The sequence below is a fragment of the Acinonyx jubatus genome, chromosome B2, assembly GCF_027475565.1.
Source record: "Acinonyx jubatus isolate Ajub_Pintada_27869175 chromosome B2, VMU_Ajub_asm_v1.0, whole genome shotgun sequence".
Taxonomy (NCBI): domain Eukaryota; kingdom Metazoa; phylum Chordata; class Mammalia; order Carnivora; family Felidae; genus Acinonyx; species Acinonyx jubatus.
The window spans coordinates 48,980,227-49,005,042 of NC_069385.1; the positions used below are offsets into that span (position 1 = coordinate 48,980,227).

A 24,816-nucleotide genomic window follows, 5' to 3' on the forward strand; every position below is an offset into this window, starting at 1 on the left:
CCCCACTGATCTTTTCCAAAGGGCCTTTTAAAACATGTGCACATTTATTTCCATTCCCTGATGTGCTGGACGTAATAATAGCCAAAGAACCATGGTAACTTGCCTGGACTCAACGTTGTCTAGTGTTCTCTGAAAGCCATATCTGGCAGCTGGACTCCTGTGTGTGTGTGTGTGTGTGTGTGTGTGCGTGTGTGTGTGTGTGTGTGTGTGTGTGTGTGTGCGCGCGCGCGTCTAGTTGGGGGAGGGTAATCTCTGGTGCTTTTGTTGGAGGGTGAGGGGGGAATAAAGAGCTTGAAGAAGTGACGAGGTGTCAGTGTCCTCCTGACTCAGCTGTTCAGGGGCTTAATCCCAGCCCACAACTGGATGTCCTAGGGATTGAGGGAGACCGTTCCTCCTGGCTAGTTTCCAACTGTTTCCAAATGCACTTGAGAAAGTTCCATGTGATTTTTTTTTTTATGTAGCACCTGCTCTAACAACCCCAAAGCAACTTTTTTCTTCTCCATTATACTGTACATCTGTTATTTTGCTGACATGGAAGCCAGCATAACAATGAGATTCATTACTTGCCCGATAAATTGATCCCAGCTAAGCTGAAAGACCCCAGAGTACTCTTCCAGCATTTATCCAGTGGGAGGACAAATTTTGAAATCCCGTCTGTAAAGACTTTCTCCAGTGAGACATGTCATTCAGATAAGCTTGTTTCACTTCAAGGTTGTGATGAGATGAAATTAGAAAGCTGAAGGATGGGTAAGATGATGAGAGGTGGCTGGGAATCATTTTTTACTTTCTCGTAAGCAAAAGCAATTCTGGGGAAGTACTTTAAAAAAAAAATCCTTACATTTTCTATCTGCAGAACAATTTTAACAAATGAAGGCCTTGATGGGATGACAGTTACTTTTTTCCCCACGTCTCCTAATAACAAAAACAAAGAAACACTTTTTTCTCTAGAGCTGCTTTTTTCCCCTCCTTGGAATAAAAAAAAAATCTACTTTATTGTACTGGGTACGGTGGGGATGGGTAAGGAAGGAAGGCAATTTGAAAACATTCTTCCATGTTGAAGCACACATTTCAGTTCAGCCCTAGACACTGTGTGAGGCTAAACACATCTCTAAATATCTAAACACATCTCTAAATCACTAAACACATCTCCTGAGAGAAAGGAAACAAATAAACTGGTTAAAGGGGCTCTATGGCTGGAGGAGCTAAGCGCTCAAAAGAGATGCTGATCGTAGAGATGAAGAAAGTTCTTACCCCCGTTGGGAACTTCAAATCGACAGGATCAACGTGAACACCAAAACACAGCCAGTTTATATGGTGTGGACTCTAACTTAGAAAGGATTTTTTGCTTTAAAAGTTTGCTGCAAAGTGATTTAAAAAAAACTGATGAAGCTTTTCTTTTTCTCTAGAAATATTGTTATGCCTAAACACTGTACAATGAATATAAACCGAGGGCCTATTATGTTCAAAGAATTATGCTAGCCAATGCAGGGAATAAAGAGGAATAAGAGAGCCTTCCTGAGGTGTTTATAGACTACCTGCAAAAGATAGAGGTAGAAAAACCTAGGTCCATGTCCTACACCTCTATTACAGGGCAAAATAAGGTAAGTCCCACAGTTAACATGTGTTTTAAATAGTATCTGGGGCTTCAGAATAGAGAAAATGTACTGTTCGATGGAGGGTCAGAGGAGATTTCATGGAGAATGGGGTACTTTACATGTTTCCTTGAAAAATGGATTAAATTTTCCTGGAACCTGGTTAACTGGTTCTCCAAGTCCAGTTAACAAGATGAGTTAAGGCTGGAAAGTTCAAGCTGTGTTATATTTTATAACTAACCCACAGAGATCTAACATCTAAATGTGATTTTAACAGTACAATTAACATTTATATATATATGTTAATTGTATTAATTAATTGTAATAATTAATTGTATTTATATATATAAATTGTAACCTAAAACATCATCATAAATATTGTTTCTCTGTGAAATAATTTATCAGATCATCAACAGTGGTGGAGGGGAGGACAGGGGGAGAATGTTAATAAGAATGGTTTGTTCTCCAGATTTCTGGGGAAATTTCTCATTTACTTTGCTAATGGTGGTTATGAATGTCTGAAAGTTTGAAATTTGGGACTTATTTACAAAGCTTTGCGATATTTATTTCATGAGTTCTTTCAACAATTATCTATGGAACGCCTAAGATATAAGCCATGCCTAGGCACTGGAGATACAACAATGAACAAAGCAAAATCCTCACTGTCCTGGAGCTAAAGTTCTAATGGTAAGAGATGATAAATAAATGAATAAGTAGGTATATGACATGTCATATGCTGATAAGATTGATGGAAAAATTAATTACATGAGGAAAAAAAGGATAGTATTTTATATAGATGGTCAAAGAAGTTATGGCATTCAAACAGACACTAGAAGGAAGCAAAGAAATAAGCCATGCAAAGATTTTCAGAGAGAGCATACCAAGCAACAGGATCAGGAGGTGCAAAGGCCCTGAGGCAGGAGTGTGCTGGAGTGTGAAGAGCAACTTGGAGACTTGTAAAGTTTGATCAGAGTGAGCCAGGGGGAGAGGATTAGGGCACTGAGGTTTGAGAATTGGGCAATGGGAGTAGGATTAGTCTTTAAAGTCATTGTAAGAACTTTGGCTTTTACTTGTACTGCCATGGAGACATCGGGTGGTCTTAAACAGAGGAGCACCACGATCTGATTTCTGTTTATTTAGATGCTGATGATTTGGGCCAAGGTGGCAATGGCAGAGTGGGAGGAAGTGGGCAGAGTTTGGAATATTCTGAAGGAAGATCCAATAGCATAGAAGTGGAGAGTAGTAAGAGAAAAAGAGTAATGAATAATGGTGGTTTTTGGCTTAAGTACCAGGAAGGAAGGAGGGAAGGAAAGGAATAGTGGAGAAGATATAAATGAGAACCGAATCCCAATCTCCAAAGTGGTCTCCCAAATTTCTGAAAATGACGGTAGTCAGACCCCCACATGACACCATTCATGCAACTGTCTCAGGGCACACATCCACATGCTTGAGCCAAAGCAGAAAAGGCCTTCCTACCGAGCTTAAGTCATAATGGAGGATGGAAGATCCATTTTAAATTTTCAGTTATTTCACACACTGCGCGGGTTAACAATCCATAAACTTTGATTTATATGAACTTCATTTTCTGGTAGCAGAAGAGAATGACATAATAAACAAGTAAATATATGATATGTCAGGGCTTACATGCCGCTGAAGATCTCTGCTCATCTAGTCCCCTATACTCTAGAATAAGAAAACATTCCTTTTTCACAACTTAATTAACATCAAGACTAGTGCTGTCTGATAGATACAAAATGCGACCTACGTGTATAAGCCGCATATTCATTAAGAAGGAAAAATAAATAAGTAAAGTTAACTTACTAGTGTATTTTATTGGGGCGCCTGGGTGTCTCAGTCAGTTAAGCGTCTGGCTCTCGGTTTCAGCTCAGGTCATGATCTCATGGTTCATGGGATCAAGCCCCGTATTGGGCTCTGTTCTGACACCGTGGCACCTGTTTGGGATTCTCTCTTTCCCTTTCTCTCTGCCCCTCTCCCACTCTCTCTCAAGACAAAGAAATAAATAAACTTATGTAAAGAGTAATATATTTTATTACAGTGTGTATTTTATACTGCATTTAAGTCAGACAAGGGGTCAGTAGCCACATATGGTTAGTGGCTGCCATCTTGGACAGCATTTAGATTTAGACAGTTCACTAACTTGGAGTCAATTCTTCCACATTTAGAAACCACAAAAAACGATTCAACTCTTCTTGGATCTGGATAGGTTCTCCTTTCCAGGTCTTGTGTCTAAAAAAAATATTTACACGTATAAAATTTAGATACCATATTGTGAGTCAAAGCTACGGTTCGGTTGGTGGTCACTGAAAAACAACCAAATGGAAACACATACTTTCCCTTTTCCAACTTGTCGACCTTCGGGGATATATCTTTCAAAGTTAGTGCATGTGTGTATACATTTGCATGCACGTGTGTCTGTGTATGAATGCTCACTTACATGTTTGTCTACATATCTCTGTGTTCTTGTGCAAGATGGGTGTCCTCGTGGTTTAAGGGAAGGCAGAACACCATGGAAGAATCAATAAAATTCCTGGCCCCAGGACGTAGCAGAACGGGACTTCCTGATTGCCGTCCCAGTGTAGAGAGACCAGGATAATTATCTATGATAAATAAAAGCTAGGTGTCCATTCTTGAAGTATATGGGGATGCATCCTTCTGAAAGAGAATGAGTCTTGAAGCTCTGTAACTATCATCATTAGCTATAAAAAGTATTTGTGGCCAAGAATATACACACACACACACACACACACACATACATATACATATATGTATATGTATATGTGTGTATATACATATGTATATACATATGTGTGTGTATATACATATACGTATATGTATACATATACATATACGTATATGTATATGTATATATATATATATTTTTTTGCAACATGGGACATTTAATGTAATGGAAACGTTAGCCTTAAAAACAAAACTATAATCGTTACTTTGAGAGGAGAATGTTAAAATACAGGATCTAGAAAAGTGGACTGGGTGGGTGGTGAAGAAAAACCCGAATGTGGGAAAGTATTCAGAGAGGGAAGTGAAAGAGCAAAGCAAACATACCCTACTTGCTGTTGTGCCTGTTTTGCCCAAGGTCAGTTCTACCCCAGTGCCTCACCACATGCGGGGGAGTGTGTCTGTGGGGACCTAGACACTCAGCCCTCACCCCAGAGAGGGCAGGATAAGAGGGAGTGCTGGTGAGTCTATTTCTTACACCTTCCACCAGCTAGAAAATCACAAAGTTATGGCCATCTTTGTTTTTATTTGTTAAAAAAGTTTTTTTTTTAATGTTTCTTTATTTTTGAGGGAGAAGAGATGAACCGTGAGTGCAGAAGGAACAGAGAGAAAGAGGGAGACACAGAATCCGAAGCAGGCTCCAGGCTCCGAGCTGTCAGCCCAGAGCCCAACGCGGGGCCCAGACTCACAGACCATGAGATCATGGCCTGAGCCAAAGTCAGACACTTAACAGACGGAGCCACCCAGGTGCCCCTTTTTAGGTTTATTTATTAATTTTGAGAGAGAGAGTGCGTGAGCAGGGAAGAGGCAGAGAGAGAGAGGAAGAGAGAGAATCCCAAGCAGGCTCACGGTCCGCACAGAGCCTGACAAGGGGCTCGAACTCACAAACCATGAGATCGTGACCTGAGCCAAAATCAAGAGTCAGCCGTCTCACCGACTGAACCACCCAGGCTCCCCTTATGGATATCTTTTTACAAAAAATGTAGTGAAACGTATCAGCCTTGCTAATTAGGTGACCACACTGCTCAGAGAAGGAGAGCATACATTAGGGGCCTGATTCTCCACCTTGCCCTCATTTATTTATGTTTGTTTCAAAGGGTTTTTAACTTCACAGATGATAAACAAATACATGTTCACTGTAAAGGGAGATTATATATGAACCCAGTTTACAGACAAGACCACCGAGGTTCAGGGAGGTTGACCAATTTGTTCTGTGGGTAGAGATTGGATTGGAAACTAAGCTTTACCTCCCTGTAAGAGCCTCCTGACTGTCTTAGATAAGCTCTGGGTATTTCGATGTGAAAGAAGGGTGTGGAATGAGAGCTACTTGTGTAGAGTGGGGACAATGAGAGGTATGGCCAAGGGTCTTGGGGGATGGGAATGACACATAATACCTGTCAGTCTTCTTGCTCTCGCCTTCTTTGTGTGTATGTTTTGGTAACAATCATTGTCTTGGGATCTAAAAAGATAATAGACAGGACCTTCTTTTTCTTTTTTCTTTTTCTTTTTTATTTTAGAGAGAGAGCACGCGCGAGAGGGAGAGGGGCAGAGGGAGAGGAGAGAGAGAATCCCCGGTGCGGGGCCCGATCCCACAAACCTGGGATCGTGACCTGGGTCGAAACCAAGAGGCAGATGCTCAACCCTCTGAGCCACCCAGGCTCCCCCCAGAAAGGACCTTCTAGAACTCTAAAGTAGTGTATGTAAGAATGCTGATAATAATGTGTAGTGTTGGACAACTGTATGAGTGAAGAGTAAAAAAGTGGAGGCTTTGAATGGGTACTGGGCAGCATGTAAGTGACATCTCAGGGGAGGGAAAGAACACTCCAAAAGACTGAGCGGGAAGTTGGGAGCCGCTGGAGATAGACATCCCAGATTGTCTGTGCCGCCCTGATCCTGGCCATTTATGTTTCGGCTTGTTCAGCAGGTTGTCACCGAGTGCTCCTCCAGTCAGATACTGGGTTGGTGCAGGCAGTACCACCATGGACCCTGTGATCCCTGTCCTGGAATTAGGCAGCCAGCCATCAGGACAGCAAGGGCTTTTGGGCCACCGAGAGGCTAGTCTGGGAAGCAGGGTCTGGCCCTAGTGAGGCAGGTACGGTGAAGTATATACATTGCTAGCCATGCCACCGAAGTGAGTACGTGCGAATCATTCACACCAGGAAAATCCAGGACGCTTTTAAGAAGAAGCAGGTGATCCCTTTTGCAACAAAACAATACAGTCCCAAAAATGTAAACAGAGCTTCTAAGAGAGTACAATGGGAGAGTAGTTATTTATCTTTGCTTCACTAAAAAAATTTCAACACAGATTTTCTTTGAATCTGGAACTGTCACAATGCTCTTGAGCATATGTTCAGAGATGACCAGCCATGTGATTGAGGACCAGATGGAAAGAGCCCATGATACCGTGTTAGGATTCACTGTTAAAGATCATCAGCCAACGGGCGCCTGGGTGGCTCAGTCAGTTGGGCGTCAGACTTCGGGTCAGGTCATGATCTCACGGACTGGTTCGTGAGTTCGAGCCCTGCATCAGCCTCTGTGCTGACAGCTCAGAGCCTGGAGCCGGCTTCAGATTCTGTGTCTTCCTCTCTCTCTGCCCCTCCCCCGCTCCCTCCCTCCCTCTCTCTCTCTCAAAAATAAATAAACATAAATTAAAAAAAAATTAAAAGATTATCAGCCAAGAAGATAAAGGATTTCTGGGAAGACACTTAAGCCAGTGGGGTCAAAGCAATGCAATGTGCAAAAATAAAACTTCTATCAAGTTTCAGTCATTTGAAAACAAGTTATTTTCAAATTGAGCACCTGCAGATATGAGGATATGTTTATGTCAAGCTAGAAGAATTTTGAAAACAAAATTGTAATGCATATAGTCAAAGTTTTCTCTACTTTCAAATATACAGCCCTTCTATAGAATTCGTCTATATGTATTTAATAACCTCTCGCATATTGCAACAATATTTTTGACTATTGGAATTTAAATCCGTTTCTCTGATTTGAAGCTACTCTCTCCTGTTTTCTGCCCTGTGTTAGTCCTTCATTTTTGAAGAAATACATTGTGTCAGATCTCAAAACTCTGCCAACGAATTGGGACAGTCCAAATGGTTAAGTAGAAAAAGACTCAAAAATGGAAGTAAGAAAAACTCTGGTCTCCTCTCAACTTTATCACTACTTAGCTCTTTGAAAAATGACTTATGCTTCTTTTTAATTAAAATAGAGCATGTGATTTTATAATTTCTAATGATCTGAAACAGTTTCAAGATCCTACCGTGTTAATTGACTGTTTCAGATGCTGTTTTTAGGTGACAGTGGGTGGGTCAATATTTATATCCGAGCATAGAGTTCTCTCCTTCCCAAAAGGTTCCGGAGGAAATCCAAATTGCAATGGACAAATAGTACCAGAGGTGGAGTTTTAGTTTCCTTTTCTTTTCTTTCTTGGCATTCTGCTTGATTTCCTAACTTCATTCTGATTTCTTTGAAGCCATGTTTACTGTTCTTGCTGCCACGGGGAACACTAATCAGGAACCCCTTCATTATTCCACTGAAAAAAAGTTTATTGCACACATGGATGCCTTCTACAACTATTCCGATGAGACTCTGGCACACGTTATTCCCACATTTTCCAAGGCTCTTCAAAGTTCCAAGCCCTCGTATGTGCTGTTCCCTTTCCTGGTTGTTCTCTACAACCCTTTCCATCCTTTAAAACCGCTCTCGAATATCACTTCCTCTGCAAAGCCTGCCAGAGAACTTCCATTTTTGCATTCATCACATTGCACTGTAATTGTTTGTTTACACATCTGTTTCCTCAACTAGACTCAGAGCTCCCTGAGGTCGGAAATCTTCTCTTGTTCAACTTTGCAGCTTCCTGTTGGCTGCAGGGAAGTCCAGGGCCAGAAAGGTGACCCACCCTAAGCAAGTATGTGACCCTTCAGCAAAGAAGCTTTCCTGCCTTCACGTTGGCCCCCTCTTCTCCCTCCCTTGGTCTCACTTATCTTATCTACTTCTAATTCCTGTTATCTGACAGCATTATTTACTTTGTAATTCATCTGAAAAACATTTTTTCAAACAAGGTAGACAGTTTTATAAGAAAAGAACTTATGGATTCTTAGGGCTTGCCTTAGCACTGTCCTTGCAAGACATAAGATACTAAACAAATGTATATTAAAGAAGGGATGTATTCCTAGCAATATTTGATTGTGACTATGGACCAGGCGCTGTCCTAGCAGGTTATATGTCTTTACTTTTTTAATTTTCCCACTCCAGGGCCAGATACTGTTATTATTCCCAGAGTATATATAAAAAAATGGAGGCTCAGAAAGTTTAAGCAACTAGCACAGATTCCACAGTTTGCAAGTAGCAAAGTCAGCATTCAGACAATGGTGATATGACAGGAAAAAGCTAGTTTATTTCTCAACTTGAATTATCCTCAGGATTTCATAAATAAAAGTTATGCATGGTAATTTAATACCTAAGGGCCACGGATCAGGTACAGTTTTGGTTTCGTACACAGGCTGATGTGTGGTGTTTTTTTCCTCTGTTTTGCAAATCTACATTTTATGGGAGTTTGTTTGGGAAAACGTCCTCCAGGGCTGCTATGCTTTACGCATCTCTGGAAATATGGACAACAGGAGGCACCGAACTGAGTAGCAAGGGGTCTGTCTCCTATGAAACGTGTGCCGAAAGCAGCATCTCAAACCTCCAGATGATGCAAAAGAGTGTGGAATTAGCAGTAGATTTCCTAATCCTTTTTTTAACATGGGCTCCATGATTTCTTAACTGACTGACTGAAGCGTTTCAAGGATCCTGAGCTCTGGATCTTTGGGTAGAGCAGGGCCTATTGTGGAGAAAAGGCGAGAAGAAAGTTTCCTTCCCCTTTCTTGCCCCCTGGGTCAGCTCCCTTAAGGAGTTGTTGCTTTTCACAGTCTCATTCGTCTTTCTTCCACTTCTAAATCTCCACTCCTGTTTCAAGTCATTATCACTAGAGTGGCTCTGTGCCTCAGTTTCCTCCTCTGTAAAATGAGGATAACTGTGGTAACCACCTCACAAGGGAAAAATAGGAGGCGCAAGGTACAATGGGAGCTGTGCGGGGGCTGGAAGAGAACCTAAGGAAGACAGGATGAGTTGGAGACAGTAGGTGCAAAAGCTCAAAAGCTTTTTGGGTAAAGGAAGTGATGGGTGGGGAAGGACGGGGTTCTTTCAAGTAGGGTTCCTGACCTAAACAAGAACAAGGCTGGGCTGCTTCCAAAGACTTATACTTACTGAAGCCGAAAATAAAGAAGGTGGATCCTGTTCTGATGCAACCGAAGGATGCCCAATTGGCTGCTGGGGTAGGCTAGGGGAAAGAAATGTTGTCCGTAATCCCCGTTCTTGGGTAACTACCAGATTGTCATCCCTATTGCACAGACGTTCTGAAGGTGCCCTAGTACAACGACATTATTATACTCTGCACCTTTGAATCGTTCATTGGATGTTTTCCTATGATGATCATAGACTTTCACCTGTGCATTTGTATATCTACTAGTGTATTCAGGAGAGGGATGGTTGGCCACACACCCCCAGATTCAAAAGCAGAATGACCCTGAGTCACCCTTAGGAGAGGCAATGTTGGCTAATTTGTCGCTATCTTGACCAGAGTTTCTCTGCAGTAAAATTGCAGCCTAGACCTAGGAGGGACCTCGAGGGTCATATAATCCCTCTTTGGGCTTCTTAACCATTACAGACAGATAAGGAAATTAAAGCCCGGGTAGTGATTTGAAGACTTGAGTAATGGAGAAGTTTCCATCTCCAGCTTTGTTTGCCATTAGTTGACCAGTTGACTGTAGATGAATCTTTTTTAAAATACTAGAATGGCTTTTTCTAAGTGCAGTGAATTTTAAAAACTGTTAATCTCCTACCCCTGCTTTGTAAACACTGAAGGGCATGGATACATGCTTTGCAGATGGCTTTGTTGTTTCTTCAGTGAAAGGAATTTTCTAAATGACCTTCTTCAGGCCAAGCAGGCTGAGTTTAAAGACAAAGCCAACTAATATCATTCATCTAATTGGCATCCACTCATCTACTCAGAAGGGAGGATTGTCACTGCAAGTCAAAGATAGATGGTGACGGCCTCAGGCATGACACGGTAGACTGTGGTTGCATTTGAGATGGATGGAAAAGCCCACTGGACCAGAATTACCTGGGATATGTACAACCCCCAGAGATTCACCCTTCTTAGTTAATGAGCTAAACGTTTCTTTGTTTGTTTGTTTAAGTTTATTCATTCATTTTGAGAGAGTGAGAGAGTGTGTGCAAGCAGGGAAGGGGCAGAGAGAAAGAGGGAGAGACAGAGAATCCGAAGCAGTCTGCACACCACCAGCACAGAGCCCAATGAGGGGCTCGATCCCACAAACCGTGAGATCGTGACTTGAGTTGAAGTCAGACGCTTAACGGACACAGCCGCCCGGGTGCCCCGTGAGCTAAACTTTTTCTAATAGAACCATCTCTAGGAATGTTGACCTGCTGTAGCTCTATCAACCCCTCACACTTCAGTGTGACTTTGTTGAAAGTAGACGACGAGAACCAACCTGACTGAGGAAAGGGCAGCAGGAATGGGGAGATGATGCCACTGCTTTGTCCTCCCCAGAGGCATCCAAGGGAAGGATCTTATTATTTCATGGAAGGGAAAGCACGATTTCGGGGAAACAGGATATTGGAGAACAATAACAGCAAAATTGGGTTATTTTGCTATTTCCTCAAGAAATAGGATTACTGAGCTAGACAGAAAGAAACACCATGTAAATATATATTTATTTTTAGTGTCTCCTTTTCCTCTTTCTTATTCTTCTTCTTGGGATACCCAAATCAGTATTTTCTAAGGAAAACCCCTGGATCCCAAGTGACCAAAAGCTCTGCTCGGGCTAAAAACACAGACAAAGAAAATTAGTTATGAGCTGTATCTACTAAGAACAAAGATATTTGTTGGGGCTCCTTTCCCACAAAAAAGGTTGGGAAAATTTCCCTACTGTGAATAAAGATGTTTAAAAACAGCTTTATGGAGATACAATTCCATACGATACTCCCATTTAAAGTGTATTTGAGTTTTGGTATGCTCTATCATTAATTTTTAAAAATTATGGTAAGTTATATATGGCATACTGTTTGCCATTTTAACCATTTTTAAATGTCCATTGAGCAGAGAGTTTTAATATTTTTTTTTACAGAGGAATTCTGTGACTTCACACTTGCTCAAAATATGAATCTGAAAATAAAATTAATCTATGGAGTATAAAAAAGTCAGTTGAAAAGACTCAATGACATGGACCCTTCTGTAAGTGAGCAGCAAAGCATTAACTGGTCTTAAGAGACTTCCATCAGCAGCCAGGTGCCTTGCGGTTCCCGGGAGTTCTAGATCCAAGACTCCCTCAGCACCATCTTCCCGGAAACACTGCTTCAGGGTCATTACCACAAAGAGAGAAGTGTTCAAAAGGTGAGAGTTTCTCATAGTTTCACAATAACTCTGTCTTATTAGAGTGTTGAGGAAAGTCTCTGGATGATTCTGAGTGGCTCTGGCTAAGAGCTGCTCTATCATGTGGTTCTATTACCCAAATTGTTGATTGCCATTGACAACCATTATCCGAGGCTTCCTTGTTTCAAGAATTCACAGCAGCATAGTTTTTACGCTTTGCCCAAGTTTTTGGTTGAAAATAATAATAGGTAACAATTCCTGAGCACTTCCCAGATGCTGTCTTAAGTGCTTAACATGCATCATCTCCTCTAATTCCTAAAACAAATCTGAGAGGAAAATGCCTTCATTATCTCCTTTACACAGCACAGGAAATTGAAGTTTGGAAATATCCAGTAACTTGCTGGCCCAGTGTTATGTCATATGGTTGGTAAGTGGCACAGCCAGGACTTTGACCCAGGCCCCAGTCTTCCTGGTAGGTCAAGACACTGAGCTGGAAAGACAGATTCCAAGCGAGATCTTTGCATCGCTGCTCCCAAGTACCAGCTGTGGAAAAATCTGTAACTTTTGTTACAGACAGGTGTATTGGGCAAAGTCTGAGCCAAGCTGGCCCTGAGGTGTCATTGTTCCTGCCCTCCAGTGGCTTTCAATCCGGGAAGAAAGAGTGGTTCTTTAACACAAGGGAGGCTCCAACAAGTTCTAGACTACAGCTACCAATCAGGTCAGTTGGGAGAAATTTTTACAGTTTAAATTTACCAACTGGATGAATTTTTGTCCCAGATATAATGATATGCAATTAAAAACAGACCAAGGTAAAAAGACACATGCTATATCTTTTTTTTTTTTTAAGTTTAGTTTGTAATTTCTGATATTTCACACTGTAGTAGCTGCTGAGGTAGGACGCCTTCAGGGCTCCTTAGTAGCTTTGAGGAAACCACGCTTGCTCCACACCCCAGCGCAAACCCACCTCCTCCCTCCCTCTCCCCCCACTATTGTAATGAGTCTGTTTACTCGGGACACTTGAAGCCCAGTTTACAGGGCTGCTAACTGAAGCCCAGTTCACTGAAGGGCTGTGCGCCTCTCCAGGAGAGATGTCAATTATTGCTTTGCAAATTGTATCAACTTCTTGGCCAAATGGCAGTCAGCTGTCCATGTGGACACAAGATGAATCATGCAACTCAAGAAAGGTAGAGGTATTTGCAAGGAGCAAACTTTCAAGGAACGGAACAAACCTGCAAGTGTAGCCTTTGTTGCCTTCATCTTTCACAGCAGCAAAAGACCTGATACTCAAGAAAGGTATAAATCCTCTTTCGTTCCCCAAACCTATGGACTATTTTCTAAATTGCTCCCTCACCCTTTTAGGCATTGTTTGCCTCTATCTTTAAAAAGCGCTGAAGCGTAAATGTTATTCTATTTTTCCTTAAAAAAATTCTTTTTTAAATGTTTTATTTATTTTTAAGAGAGAGAGAGACAGAGCGTGAGTGGGGATGGGGCAGAGAAAGAGGGAGACACAGAATCTGAAGCAGGCTCCAGGCTCTGAGCTGCGAGCACAGAGCCCAACATGGGGCTCGAACTCACGAACTGTGAGATCATGATCTGAGCCGAAGCTGGACGCTCAACCAACTGAGCCACCCAGGCGTCCCTCATAAATGCTATTCTAAACTGTGTTACTTGTAAAAGTATTTTTAAAATTATTTTTGCTGCTGGGGAGCCTGGGTGGCTCAGTTGGTGAAGCATCCGGCTTAGGCTCAGGTCATGACCTCGCCATCTGTGAGTTGGAGCTCCGAATCGGGCTGTGCTGACAGCTCAGAGCCTGGAGCCTGCTTCAGATTCTGTCTCCCTCTCTCTCTGCCCCTTCCCTGCTCACACTCTGTCTCTCTTTCTCTCTCTCTCTCTCTCAAAAATAAATAAACATTAAAAATAAATAAAAACATTATTTTTGCTGCCAAAAGTAAAGTAAAAAGTGACTTTGGTGGCGGTGAGGGGGACACATTATTTAATCATGTATTTCGAAACCAGGGATGAAAAAGAAATAATCACTACAGGAAAAATATTAAGTATTTACCTAAGATGGTAACATCCTTGTTTTTCAAAGTGTGGGCCTGTGACCACCTGCTTCAAAATCTCTTTAGAAAATAAGCAAACTGCACCTAAGACCACCTGAAGTCAAATCCCTGGGAATAGATTGCCGTTATCTGAATTTTAAAAATCTGGTTTCCATCATTCTTTAGTAGATTGTAGATCTTTCTGTTCTTTATTGATTGTAAATAACGTGCTGGAACATTCGCAGTCATGGGCAGCCGGGCAGCTGAGATTTTCCCCAGTGACTGTCTTTGCTGGCCCAGTGGGGTTTCCTAACCCTTTGTGTTCTATGCACCCCACTGGGAGTCTGGTAAAGCTATGGATCCTCTTTTAGAATAATGTTTTGAACTGAATAAAAAAAACACATAGGATTACTGAGAAAAATTATATTGAAATGCAATCATCAAGGAAAAAATGTAATACATGCCTTTCAAAATGAATATACAAAATAATAATGCTTAGTAGTATCTGTAATAACTAACAAAGTTTCAAAGCAGTGATGAGCATAAATGAAATTCTGATGTCTTTAATAACGGATGTATCTATGCTTCTATTAATGATATCTCTTTCTATTACTGGTATTGCTAACGATTGGTTTATTTCCATGTAAAATAGAAGAAAATGACCTGAGCCGAAGTTGGACGCTTACCTAACTGAACCACCCAGGTGCCCCTGTGTACCTCCTGAATTCAAACCCCAGCTAAGGACTTCTTTTCTTTTTTAATTTTTATTTATTTCTGAGAGAGACAGAGGCAGAATGTGAGCAGGGGAGGGGCAGAGAGAGAGAGGCAGTCACAGAATCCGAAGCAGGCTCCAGACTCTGAGCTGTCAGCACAGAGCCCGACGTGGGGCTCGAACCCATGAACCGTGAGATCAGGACCTGAGCCGAAGTTGGATGCTCAACCGACTGAGCCACCCAGGGGCCCCTAAAGATTTCTTTTCTAGAAAGAGATAGATGGTAAGCACACGAAAACTCTTCTTGCTTCCCAGTTAAAACCTGCCACTCCTGAGAAATTTCTTCCTAATGAATTAGAGAAAACAAAATCTACTAAATACAGCACGTGGCAGGGAAGCAGACACACAAAGGTGCTGTTCTTATTTGCCTTGGAATTGTGTTGGGTGCTTGGCTTCTTAGAGACCTCTTACCTGCCCACCTTACAGACAGGTGTCGGATGGGAAATCTGGACACCCAGTGGGCAGTTTTTCCTTTTGGGCCATTCATTCCCAAGATCCCCGGAATAAGCTAATTCCTCTATAGCTTCCCACGCTGAGTTGCTAAGGGTGGAAGAAGATTGCTTACATTACGGGGGTAGAAGCTTAGTCCTCGGCCCTACAGTTGGGGCGTCTGAAACAGGCGTGTGAAAATAAACCATACACGCATTTATTTTTAAAGCCTCCCCCATAGCCACAGCATATCGGGATTCGTACCAAAGGGCCTTAACTACTGGTGCGTCACTCCATGACGGTGAATGAAGTGCTCAGAGCCCAGAGGGTCCATCTTGTAGATGAGACCTGGGGCTGCCACACTTGGCCCCCATCAGGGTGCAGAGTTGCCGAGGGAATGTGGGTCCTTCAGTACGACCTCCGCTATTCCATTGGAAGTGACCATCAGCGCCTCCTGCTGGTGGGGTTGTTCACCCGGGCAGGTGAAGGCACAATGAATTGGGCACCAGGAAACAGGTTCCAGGCAGTGATGCTGACAGACTGTGTGACCGCTCTTTTTTCTATCCTGCCTCCAGTTCTTCAGCTAGAATCCAGAGGGTTCTATTAGGCCCTCTCTTATGCAGTGGTCGTATTAGCTGGCTAAGGCTGCCGCCATAACGTGCCACAGACTGAGCACCGGAAGCCATGGAGATTTATTTTCTCACAGTTTTGGGAGCCGGAAGTCAGAAACCAAGGTGACAGCAGGGTTGGCTCCCTCTGAGGGCTGTGAGGGAAGGGTGCATTCCAGGCCTCTGTCTTCTCCCTGTGTGTCTTCATGTCCTCTGCCCTCTACGCACGTCTCTGTGCTCAAACTTTCCCTCTTTATAAGGACAGAAGTCACACTGGATTAGGCCTTACCCCAGGGACCTCACTTAGCTCCATTACCTCTGTAAAGGCCTTATCTCCATATAAGGTCACATTCCAAAGTTCTGGGGATTAGGACTTCAACATAGGAATTTTGGGGTGGAGTGAGGGCACATCATTCAGCCCCGTAACTGCCATCTTTCAGATCTCCTTTCTATTAGACGATCTTAGATATTAGATAAGTGTTCAGCTCCCCTGTAGGTGTAAGGATCAATTCTGAGACTCTCCCACAGGGAAGAGCCAGGGCACTGGTTCCTGAGGCACCCTGGGGACAGTTGCTTTCTCTGTCCTTGGCAGCTGTCTGCAGTGGCCAGAGGAGACTTGTCGGGAAATTTACTCCTCACTTCATAGGGAAGAGGCTAGGAAAAGGTGACTTTCTCCTTTGGTAATCACAGACGGAGCAGCTGGGAGCACAACAGCCATCATTGCCAAAGGCAAACCAAGAAAATCTTCCCTGTGACAAATCCAAGAACAGCTCGATTTAGACTTTGTGCTGGGGGAGAGGCAGACGACTGATGAGTAAGTTTCCCAGCCCAGGGGAGGGTCAGAATCCCACCTGACCCACACCCCTGTGGCCCCACCTTAAATACGCAGAGCTAAGCAACTCTTTTTTTTTTTTTTTTTTTTTTAGGAGAGTGCCATCATGGAGCCCACGCCAGCTTTCCACATGCTTACCCTGGATTTTAGCAGTAAATTGTTGGGTGTTCACATAGTGTGTTATTTACTGTATGGCACTTTATCTGTGTTTATAAACCATAGACTTGGTTTTCCTGCCAACTTCAGTGTGGGATAATTGAAATTAAAAAGAAAGAAACCAAGTGCCAAAGTCTGCAAGTCTCATCTGTAAAACAAAAAGGGGAAAAGCAGCTGAACTGAATTTCTAAGTAAAATATGTTGTATCTAATGTAAAACAATTCTAAAATCATTTTCGAAAAGAATCCTAATGAGGAAGTGTCTTTTCATTACCAAGAAATTGTGCACAATTCGTAGCATATAACCATAAAATTTTATGGTGACTTTGATTTCATTAACGTTTCCTTGTTTATTTACCACATTAGATATATACCACAATCTATGAAATCTGAACAATTAAAAGTTACCTAAAGTTATATTATGCTACAATGAGATATATTATGCTACAATGAGATTATATTATGCTACAATGAGATATGTAGCAATGAGATATACTACAAAAGATATGCTTTTATCTCTTTTTGAGCTATGAGTTTTCAACTTCTAAACTGTTGCATTGAAGGCTATCTAAAACCCTGTGTCAAGCATACCCTTTCCCCCCCACAGATAAAATCCTGTGACTTCTCCATGATAGGCTTCTGTAACTCACTTCTTTTTCGAAATTAAGTCCGTGATTTTGTTCTCATTCAGCCTCTGCACAGTCTGAAATTCAGCTTGAGCTATTTCATTTCTTACTTTTTACACTTGTGTTGACTTTGGGGAATGTTTTTCATATACTCTTTATGCTTTGCTTTTATATCACTCACCGAAAAGGTAGCTGCAATTTACATGTTCAGTGATCTCTTTTTCACAGCGTTCTAATATTAATCTCTTAGACATTCTGCAAATCTGCTATGCTTCAAATTAGCCACTCTAGTTCTTGTCTGACCTAGATACCTAGATTGCAAACTCTTCGGGGTAAGGATCTTGTCTCTTGGTGGTTTATAATGTGTTCTAGACACTTCTTACCAGATGCTGAGTAATCATAATATGCAAACTGGTGTAATTAGATCATGAGTCTGTGAATGACAGTGTAACTTGTAGATAGCATTCTACAGCTAGGTTAGGGTGTGGTCCAGTAGCACAGATAGCCAGAGGTGGGTAAAATGATTAAGCAAAGGGAAATTGGAAATAAAGTCATTAAAAGGGTAAGGGAAACCAAACCTCTTGTAGTATGGTTATTGATGCCAAAGAGAAGTCGAGGTGGACTGTCAAACCTTGGAGGAGACTTGTACTGTAAGAGGCGTGCCAAATAGGCTGAATGAGAAAATATGAAAGCCCATGACTGTTCACTTTGAGCCTGTTGGAAACCGGAAACAAACAAACAAACAAACAAACAAAACTATTCCTCAGGTACAAAAAGCCAATGAATATTTGAAAAATGTGGTGGTAATATCCCACCTCACTTGGAAACCGATCTGATTAGTCTGTGACCCAAATGAACTTTTTTTCCTGTTTCTATATTGTTATGGCTCTAATCTCCACATCTCCTAGGAGTTTGGAAAGTGACAAGTTAGAAACAGAAATTTGGAGACACTCCTTCTCTAGCATCAGGTCGCTTCTGGTCACTTCCTCATGGGCATTATTAAATAGACTGAACAGTTATCTTTAAAATCCCCATTAGGTATCTGGGGACCAATATTTATAAATATTGGAAACCACCTTCTCCACTGTTTTTCAAAAACAAAGGAAGATAAATCAATAGAAAATTCTCAAAAATTGGGAAGAATACAGAGTTAAGAAATTTTTTAAAAATTGTGTTTATGTGAAAAAAAAAAAAAAAGCCCTTCCCATGGAGCCCTGGTTGTTACCACCTCTGGTCTATGGAGGCAGTCACCCCCTGGGCATGTAGTATGATGCAGAGGTCTTCAATGTATACCTATGGCCCTGAGGGAGGCAGTATAAAAGATGCCATGGCAAAGAAAGCTAAGTGGCTCATCTAGCTGCGTAAGTGTCCTGAATCCCAGCCTCTCCTGAGGCTCTCATGCTCATAAGGAATTAAAGGGGTGTCAGCACTGGATCCGGTGAGGTCATCACCTGTGTTGACTCAAGCAGCAGAATTGTTAGCGACACCTCACAGTACAACGTGACCTCTGGGAGAGGCAGGCTGGAGAGGCGAGCGCCAAGGTCTCGACAACGTCTCTCTCTGGAGGAACAAACAGGCACAAGAGGACATAAAGGTGACAAAATGAAGAGGGCTAACTTTTCAGCTTTCTCGGTAAGCTTTCTGAGGTGACAAGGTTAGATGAGGTTCTCTAAGCAGGTCTGGCAAATCTAGGTGATGCTGGGCCCTTAGGGGTTTTAGGCCACTTTTTAAAGTCATTTAAATAAAGTAAAAATAACGTAGGGTGTTATGAACTGAATGTTTGTATTCCCCCAAATTTATACGTGGAAATTCTAGTCTGCAAAATGAAGGTGTTAGGAGGTGGGAACCTTTGGAAGGTGATTGGGTCATGAGAAAGGAGCCCTTGTGAATGGAATTAGTGCCCTGTATAAGAGATCTTACTTCCTCTCTCTGTTCTCTGTCATGAGAGGATACATACATGAAGACAGTCACCTACAAGTTGAAGCGACTTCTGAGCCGAAGTCGGACACTCAACCGACTGAGCCACCCAGGCACCCCTAAAATTAGAGCTATTTTAAAATATATTACCAACAACAGTTTTCAAAGATGCCACACTTTCTAAAGCTTAATTTCTGAACAAAATGTTTGAAATATTTGAATATTATTGTATCCTTCACAATTTAAGGTCTTAGTAGATAAGCTTGTCATCCTTATTTATAAGCCTATTTGACATTTTTATGGTTAAAAGGTAAGCCTTTTTGTGTTTTGTTATAAAGCAGTCCCTTCATAGATATTTATAAAAGAACCAAAAGCAATATTATTTGTCACACAACCTTCTTCTTTGTGTGTGCCTGGTAGTTTGGGCAGAGCTTAGAAAACTCAAAGCTTTAGAAATCCAAATAACACAGGAGGTTTGAAGTGTTAAAGTGATACTTATTTGCAGGAATGTCACCTGTGAACTAAGGGAATAAGCAGATGTGTATATACGTAAATGTATATACACATACGCGTGCAATTAAATACATTTTCCTTTCTCTATAATCAGCATTTTATTTTATTTTACTTTATTTTTGATTCTCACCACACAGATTGTGAACTGGAATCACACATTTCTTCCCTGGGATTCCATGAAGTATAAAGCATATCAGAGTTGAGGAGGAAGATTTTGGGGCCAATATTTTGCAATAGCTTCTTGGGATAAGTTTGTCATGTCTGACATATTTGGAGTTCCTTAGTTGTATGGAACCAGCAACCTTCCAACATTACCTTTAAGATTAATGTCAACACCTTATTGAGGGGTCAAGATGCCATAAATCTATGCTTCCCAGGAAAGTCCAGCAGGCAGCCTTCCCTGATTGGGCTCACCCCCTGGAAATCATTCATTCTTTTTCACCCCCTCAGCACTTATAGTTTCCACTTGGATTTAGTGCTTTTCTGCGTAGTCATTTCCCAACTATCACATATGGTTTTATCCCTGTTACCTTCCCCGAATTATTATTTTCAAGGTTATAAACCACCAAACTTCCCGTCACTAAATCCAGCAAGCACTGCCAATCAGTATCTTGTCTGTTCGTAAGTTTTCAATGCTGTTGATCACGCACTCAGTCCCCAGGCTCCTGTGTTGACATTCAGTGTTTGTTTACCTCTTCACCTCATGGGTATTCATCTTTCGTCAATCCTTCCATATTGGGTTGCCTCTCAAACCTGCTCTTCATCCTGAATTTGCTGTCTTAGTGACAGGACCCATCCACCCATGGTGGTGTTGGTGGTACCATATTGTCTGATAGGTAAGGCAGTTAGACATACTTAGCTCCAAACTTATGTTTGCTGCTTTGTGTGCTCTTGTGAAAATTACATCTCTGGCTCTGTATTTTTCATCTGAAGTTGAGACGGTAATACCTGTGTCCCGGTGTTATCATGAAGCTTAAATAAGGTCATGAATATGTACAACTTGCACAATGCCTGGTACGTAGAAAACATTTAACAAGCATTAGGCATTCCTTTATTTTTTCCTGCTTGCCTTACCCAGAAGCTTAGAGTCATCTTAAATCCTTTTCTCTCTATAATTCAACTCCATGATACAACTCTTCACAAAGTGCTATTGATTCAACTCCCTAAAATGTTCTCAAAGGCATTTCTTCCATCTGTGCTCATGGCTTCATCATATGTCGACTGGGTCACAATTTCTCTGATCCGCTCATAGCCAAATAAAGTTTTCAAAATGCAGATCTAATCTTGGCTGGGCCAAACTTAAATCCTTCAGTGGCTCCCTGCCAAGTTCACAGTCAGGTCTGCCTCCATAGGGTGGTAGGTGGAGTGCTTCCTGGTCAGGCTCTCTACTATCTCTTCACAGTTAACTCCTACTACTCCCCACTACAAATCACACTTGGGTTTTCTTGAAAGTTTCTTACTTTCTATACCTTCCCACATCTGGTTCTCACTCCCTAGCCTCTTCTCATTCTCTGATTCATCTGATTAGCCCCTAGACTTCCTTCAAAGTCAGCTCAGGCTTTACCTCCTCTGGGAAGGCATCCTGATGAGCCAAACTGGGTTAAATGACCTTTTTCCCCCCTCTGTGCTTCCCATTGACATACGGATTGCATGGAATTTTTACAACAAAATTTTTATTTTTTAATTTACATCCAAGTTTGTTAGCATATTGTGCAATAATGATTTCAGGAGTAATTCCAGTGATTCATTCCCTATGTATAACACCCAGTGCTCATCCCAACAAGTGTCTTCCTTAATGCTCCTTACCCATTTAGCCCATTCCCCCTCCCACAGCCCCTCCAGCAACCCTCAATTTGTTCTCTATATTTAAGAGTCTCTTATGTTTTGTCCCCCTCTCTGTTTTTATGTTATGTTTGCTTCCCTTCCCTTATGTTCATCTGTTTTATGTCTTAAATTCCACATATGAATGGAGCCATAGGATATCTGTCTTTCTCTGACTAATTTCTCGTAGTATAATACACTCTAGCCCCATCCACGTTGTTGCAAGTTTCATTCTTTTTGATCACTGAGTAATACTCCATTGTATCTTCTTTATCCATTCATCTGTCAATGGACATTTGAGCTCTTTCTGTACTTTGGGTATTGTTGATAGCGCTGCTATAAACATTGGGGTGCATGTGCCCCTTCAAAACAGCACACCTGTATCCATTGGATAAATATCTAGCAGTGCAATTGCTGGGTTGTGGGGTAATTCTATTTTTAACTTAAAATTTCTTTTAATGTTTATTTATTTTTGAGAGAGAGAGAGAGAGAGAGAGAGAATGAGTGGGGGAGGAGTAGAGAGAGAGAGGGAGACACAGAATCCGAAACAGGCTCCAGGCTCTGAGCTGTCAGCACAGAGCTTGAGGCGGGGCTCAAACTCACAAACTGTGAGATCATGACCTGAACCGGAGTCGGACACTTAACCCACTGAGCCACCCAGGCGCCCCTATTTTTAACTTTTTGAGGGAACTCCATACTGTTTTCCAGAGTGCTGCACCAGTTTGCATTCCCACCAGCAGTGCAAAAGAGATCCTCTTTCTCCGCATCTTTGCCAACATCTGTTGTTGCCTGAGTTGTTAATTTTAACCATTCTGACAGGTGTAAGGTGGTATCTCATTGTGGTTTTGATTTATATTACCTTGATGATGAGTGATGTTGAGTATTTTTTCATGTGTCGGTTAGCCATCGGGATGTCTTCTTTGGAGAAGTGTCTATTCATGTCTTTTGCCCATTTCTTCACTGGATTATTTGGTTTTTGGGTGTTGAGTTTGATAAGTTCTTTATAGATTTTGGATACTAATGCTTTATCTGATATGTCATTTGCAAATATCTTCCTCCATTCTATTGGTTGCCTTTTAATTTTGCTGGTTGTTTCCTTCACTGTGCTTTTTATCTTGATGAGGTCCCAATAGTTCATTTTTGCTTTTATTTCCCTTGCCTCCAGAAACGTGTTGAGTAAGAAGTTGCTGCCACCTACAAAGAGCAACTTTGCTTTCTCCTCGAGGATTTTGATGGCTTCCTGTCTTACATTGAGGTCTTTCATCCATCTTCAGTTTATTTTTGTGTATGGTGTAAGCAAGTGGTCCAAGTTCATTCTTCTGCATGTCACTGTCCAGTTTTCCCAGCACCACTTGCTGAAAAGACTGTCTTTATTCCATTGGATATTCTTTCCTCCTTTGTCAAAGATTAGTTGGCATATATTTGTGGGTCCATTTCTGGGTTCTCTATTCTGTTCCATTGATCTAAGTGTCTGTTTTTGTGCCAGTACCATACTGTCTTGATGATTACAGCTTTGTAATACATCTTGAAGTCTGGGATTGTGATGCCTCCAGGTTTGGTTTTCTTTTTCAGGATTGCTTTGGCTGTTTGGGGTCTCTTCTGGTTCCATATAAATTTTAGGATTGTTTGTTCTAGCGCTGTGAAGAACGCTCATGTTATTTTGATGGGGATTGCATTGAATACGTAGATTGCTTTGGGTAGTATCGACATTTTAACAATATTTGTTCTTCCAATCCATGAGCATGGAATCTTTTTCCATTTTTTTGTGTCTTCTTCAATTTATTTATAAGCTTTCTATAGTTTTCAGTGTATAGATTTTTCACCTCTTTGGTTAGGTTTATTCCTAGGTATTTTGTCGTTTTTGGTGCAACTGTAAATGGGATAGATTCCTTGATTTCTCTTTGTGTTGCTTCATTATTGGTGTATAGAAATGCAACCGATTTCTGTGCATTGATTTTATATCCTGTGACTTTGTTGAATTCATGGATCAGTTCTAGCAGTTTTTTGGTAGAATCATTGGGGTTTTCCATATAAAGTATGTCGTCTGCAGAGTGAAAGTTTGACTTTCTCCTTACCAATTTGTATGTCTTTATTCCTTTGTGTTGTCTGATCATTGAGGCCGGGAGTTCCAGTACTGTGTTGAATAATAGTGACAAGAGTGGTCATCCCTGTCTTGTTCCTGACCTTAGGGGGAAAGCTCTCAGTTTTTCCCCATTGAGGGGGATACGAAATTAGGAGTGGGGGTCTTTCATATATAGCTTTTATGATCTTGAGGTATGATCCTTCTATCCCTACTTTCTTGAGGGTTTCTATCAAGAAAGGATGCTGTATTTTGTCAAATGCTTTCTCTGCATCTGTTGAGAGGATCGTGTGGTTCTTGTCCTTTCTTTTATTGATGTGATGTATTACATTGATGTTTTGCAGATATTGAACCAGCCCTGCATCCCAGGCATAAATCCCACTTGGCTGTGGTGAATAATTCTTTTAATATATTGTTGGATCCAGTTGGCTAGTATCTTGTTGAGGATTTTTGCATCCATGTTCATCAGGGAGGATTACATGGATTTTTAATTGCCCAGCTTCCCTACTAGACCACAAGTCTCTTGGGAACATGTTATATCTTCTGGATATAAAAATGCCTTCTATATACTATGTCTTAATATGTATATGTTGAATAAACTGGATGTTGAGTAATTCATTATCATGTAATGAATGTTGAGTAAATGGATGAATGGATGGATGGATGGATGGATGGATGGATGGATCAATGAATGACCTGAAGTTTTCAGAATTGGCCAGACTGGCAGGCACTCAGGTCTTTTCACAGTTGTTTTCATATCTATATCTACCCTTCTCTATCTATCTAACTTTGCCCTCTCTCTCCTAAATTAAGTGTCCAGAATTTGCATCCCTTTAGCACCCTGTATATGTATTTATATTAACAATTGCTAGCATGCTCCTGACAAAGGATTTAAAGAAATTAATGTCAATGTCACTTCTCATCAGAGTTTAGAGTCTAGACTCATCAGTGAGTTCTGGGGCCATGGCCTTGTATGATTTACCTGTGCATTGAATATGTTATTAAGCCTATTTACAGAAGATGAAATCTACTTACAGAGGTGAAGTGACTTGCTTGAGCTTATAGACTACACAGTGGCAGAACTAAGATTTAATTTCCAAATGCCATGCTATTCTATACCCCTCCTGAGAGTAGAAAATAAAGTAGAAAAAGAAAAACATTATATTCATTTCAATTTTTATTCATGTAACCACTGGATCTAAATTAATTGTACTCTAATTTCCTGGTACTTAAC

At 41.3% G+C, this 24,816-nt stretch overlaps 1 long non-coding RNA gene across 4 annotated transcripts in view; it reads left to right on the forward strand.

The window, feature by feature from the left end:
• Positions 1–18,232, forward strand: part of LOC113598716 (uncharacterized) — a 131,392-nt gene extending 113,160 nt beyond the window's left edge. For 3 of the 4 annotated variants that reach the window (XR_008298388.1, XR_008298387.1, XR_003419406.2), the window contains 5 exons: positions 4,920–5,096; positions 5,867–6,049; positions 7,825–7,993; positions 11,543–11,808; positions 12,151–12,426. This is a non-coding gene — a long non-coding RNA (uncharacterized LOC113598716). Of the gene's footprint in view, positions 1–4,919; positions 5,097–5,866; positions 6,050–7,824; positions 7,994–11,542; positions 11,809–12,150; positions 12,427–16,564 lie in introns of those variants that run through there. The other variant, XR_008298389.1, reaches the window with a different exon arrangement.
• The last annotated feature ends 6,584 nt before the right edge of the window (positions 18,233–24,816 follow it).